Source organism: Budorcas taxicolor, chromosome 11 (assembly GCF_023091745.1).
Source record: "Budorcas taxicolor isolate Tak-1 chromosome 11, Takin1.1, whole genome shotgun sequence".
Taxonomy (NCBI): domain Eukaryota; kingdom Metazoa; phylum Chordata; class Mammalia; order Artiodactyla; family Bovidae; genus Budorcas; species Budorcas taxicolor.
This window is the reverse complement of record NC_068920.1, coordinates 36,581,398-36,585,427: the sequence shown is the minus strand read 5'-3', so window position 1 is coordinate 36,585,427 and position 4,030 is coordinate 36,581,398.

The window sequence follows — 4,030 nt, the reverse complement described above, 5'->3', positions numbered from 1 at the left end:
AACTCTGGAGAAAAGTGATAGTCCAAAAATATTGTCTCCTTCATTTTAGGAGGAAGGGAGGAAAGAAGGGTAGGAGGAAGAAAGACAGTGTCATAGCAGTGTGGAGAAAGTGCTGAGTATGTACATAGGCGGGAGATCTAGGTTGGGGTTCTCACCCTTACTTTCTAAGCAGGAAAATATGCACATCCCCAGCTGATGAAAGTCTTCATTTTCTTTACACCCAGTCTTGAGTTGAGGATGGGAAATTAAATTGTTTTGCAAAGTGACAGTATGGAATGGATTCCTTCCCATGTGTGATCCTAACGAATTCTCACATGCATTCCCATTACACAGCTCAGTACGCTCGCTCTTAAATAGCTTACTCCAACACCCAGGATGAAAGGGATCCGGGTCCTAAAGTGACACGGTAATCCTAAATCTTGGTGTTCCTCCACTTTACTATCTTTGTGGCCGACAGCGTATTGTGTAAAAGAAAAGGCAGTCACAGGGAGCTACAGGGAGAGAGAGTTTATGAAACCTTAAATCACAGGTGCCAAGGTGAGTAATAGGGGAAGGAAGGAAGTCGGAGAAACTTGGACAATTCTTAATTAGATTTTTAGAAGAAAGAAGTGAGACATTAGAGGGGGAATAGTTGATTTAACTATATTTTTCGGTGACATAAAAAAAAAAAAAAAGGTTAGAAATCTACTAGAAAACCGCCAGCAGAGGGCTCCATGCTAAGAGCATTCACTTCCATGTGTGGCTCCTACATTTATCGGAAAATAGTCCCTCTCTCTGAGACTGAGGAAAGGGGAGTAATATCAACCGTCCTTTCTGCTGTTAAACACGGAAATAAGTTTAAGTGAGAGTGGAAAATATCAATCTGGGATGTCTCCAGAGCGCTTCTACTTAGACTAGCATGTGCCAGCCTTGAAAAAGTAACAAAAACAAATATATATATTTGTGTGTGTGTGTGTGTGTGTAAGGCATGATGAAATGGAAAACGAAATGATGATGAAAATACATATATTGGGTCCTTTATCTTTCCTTCGAAATCAGAGTTTGTTTTGCCTTTGCCTTTATTTTGTTTTGCATTTATTGAGTCCTTGTGGGAAGCTTTTCCTGCATCACGTGATTGGAGGTTAAAGCGAAATGCAATGGAAAGTTAGAGAGAAGCTGGCTCAAGTTAGGAAATTTTTCTTAGAAGAGAATAAGCTTTTATTTGTACATACTTGAGGCATTTGGAATTTTTAGATGCGGAAAAATAATTTCTAAAATTAGTAGATATGATAAGACTTGAGCTTTTAAATGTCCTTAGTAATAACAGGTTTTGAAGAACCGAAAGAAATCTCTCGGGGGGAGAAAACAAAAAATCATGCTTTCGTGCAGAATTTGCTTATACAAAACCCCGACAGAGGGCGCTGTTGCCCGTTCAATGACTCAGGGAAGGCTTCCTAAAAAAATTTCCCTTGCAATTTCAAGGATTTTTTGAATAATGCCCATGTTGAAAAATTGACTCGGACTTTAATGATAAATTATGTATTTCTTTGGGTATCTCTTACATATATGTATATATTTTAAATTTTATGCTTCATTCCTAATAAACCAGATTTCCGTTTTTCTGAAGAATTTACATAAATTCCAACCAAATATTTCAAGACATTTCTAATTTTTAAAATACACAATTGTACCACAAAATAAAATTACACATGGAAAAATTGAAATTCTCTATATACGGCTATGTAAAATAGTTACCCTAACAACGTATTATGTATTTTTAAGTAGTTGTTTATATAAAAGTATCCTTCTCAGGCTTTTTTGTTTCAAGCTTTAGAGTTTATTTATTTTAGACTAAGTCATGATATACCAAAAAGAGATTAAAAGGTGTTAAAAGCATTTAGAGAAGAAAAGTTAAGATTTTTTTCCAAGTGCTTTTTATTTGGGTTGGAATGATCTTTAAGTAAAACAGATAAAGGAATTATTGACTTGAAAGGGAAAAAACAGCCATTCCCATTAATAAATTTTGTCTAGAGAATTTGAATTTCCAAGTCTATAATATTTGTCTCGGACAATATTGATCCGAGATTGGTTTTAGTTCTGGAAAGTCTGGAAAGAGAAGGTAAAAGCCCGTTTCAAGTCCCACCACACAACAAAATTAGGAGGAATGCCTGCCCATGTCCAGACTAGGTCAGGGAGCAAAGAAGGAAATCTTCGCTCAGGCTCCTAGCCGAAGATTTGTACAGATTTTGTATTATTTAAGGTGTTAATGTTTAAAGTAGAGAAGAGGAGGGAGAAAGGAAGTGGCGGGGAAGGAGTCAGGAAGGAAGGAAGGAAGACAGGATGGAGGGAAAAGGAAGGAGAGATGAGGCAGGGAGGGAAAGACAACATAAAAATTAAACTGGAAATGAGGAAAGGGTTCATTTCTGAAGTTCCTTCTGATGCACCTTCTTCGAGTTTCTTTCGTGTGACTTATCTTTTTAAAAAATAAATTAAAAATCTGCAGACTTGTTCATTCTGCACGATATGAAGCGTCTCCCCGGTTTTGATCGAATCGATATCCACCGCGATTGTCCGCAGCCCTCTCCTCCGAGCGCAAGGCAGCGCTTGGCAGTCCAGAGGTTTAGAGACAATCGCCCTTTGCAGATTCACTCTTATCAGGTTTAATAACTTCCACCCCAAATTGCCCTGGTCCCTCCTCATTCCCTCCTGTCATTTATTTTCTGCCCCAGGGGCAGAGAGCCTCCACTGGACTTCCCTTCTGGCAGTGGGAATCCTTCCGCACCCTGGACGGTAGTAGAAAAATAGAGGGGGTGGGGAAGGGGGCAAGGAGGTGAGCGTTCCCTTCGGTGAAATTCGGAAACCCTGTGTCTTAAAGGGCGCCCATTTTCGAGGTTCGGTTAACTTTGTTCCTGTTGATGTTTATGTTTTTCTTAAAAAAAAAAAAGGCTATACAAATCACCTTACCAAGAAAAAATACACTCAAACGAACAAACCCCCACATATCTTAAAGTATTTTTCAGTATCTTCTTGAAAAACATTCTGCTTAAACCTTCCAAAGGTTCAGGTGACCATTTCTTGATTCTCCGTGATTAAAACCACTTAAAAGTTATAGACAACAAATGCAGATATAAAATATCCCATCCCTCTGCAAAGAAGGCTTGAAAATAACATTGCGCGATTGTACACCTATGTTGCTTCCGACATCTGAAAAAAAAAACAAACTTCATAAAATGGAGACTTCAGCCAAAGAAAGAATGGCACATGGAATCCGTTGAAAATACAAACAACCCGTAAAGGATGAGTAGGACAGACTTAGGTGATTATACAGTATTTAAGTTTTTAAATGTGTTGGGCAGAATGACTAGGAAAATATAAGAAATGGTCATTGTGGTGAGCCGGCTTTTTTGTTCTACAGTGACTAAGGTACAGTGAAGAAAAAAAAAAAAGTTGTGTAGCCATCAACACAGAGAGATCACCCTTAAAATCCCCAAATCCAGCTTTCAAAAGCCTCCTGCTGAACAAACAAGAACAGGAGCTTTTGTATTTGAAAATCTCAGTAATGGTCCCCTTTTTAAATCTACATAAGAAAATGGGGGAACTGTGGGCACCCTGGTTTCCCCAAATGAATTGTAAAGATTTTAAATCAGTGGGTACAATGATTCATCATTTTCAATATAGAGGTTTTAAAATGTGTATATTTATATTAATCATGCTGACCAACTCGCTCTTTCCTTTAAATGCATGTTTAGAGTCTGTAGACTCTTCGTGACCCAGGGGTGCTTATATAACTAAATGTGGGTGTCTGGGTGTAAATATGTGTTTATGATTTTTTAGAATATATGTGTCTGTGGGTTGCATCTAACTCCAGTGTGTGTGATCATGTTTTTCTCTCAGCTGTGGCTTACTTCTCCAGCCTATTGTTTGAGACAACAGATATAAGTTGCGATGGGAGAGGAGCGTCGGATTTGGTGTGTATCCCCCATTTCCAATTATAGATGGATCATTACAGACAGCGGAGTCCTGAGAAGCCAGACATCTGCTCCTCACATGA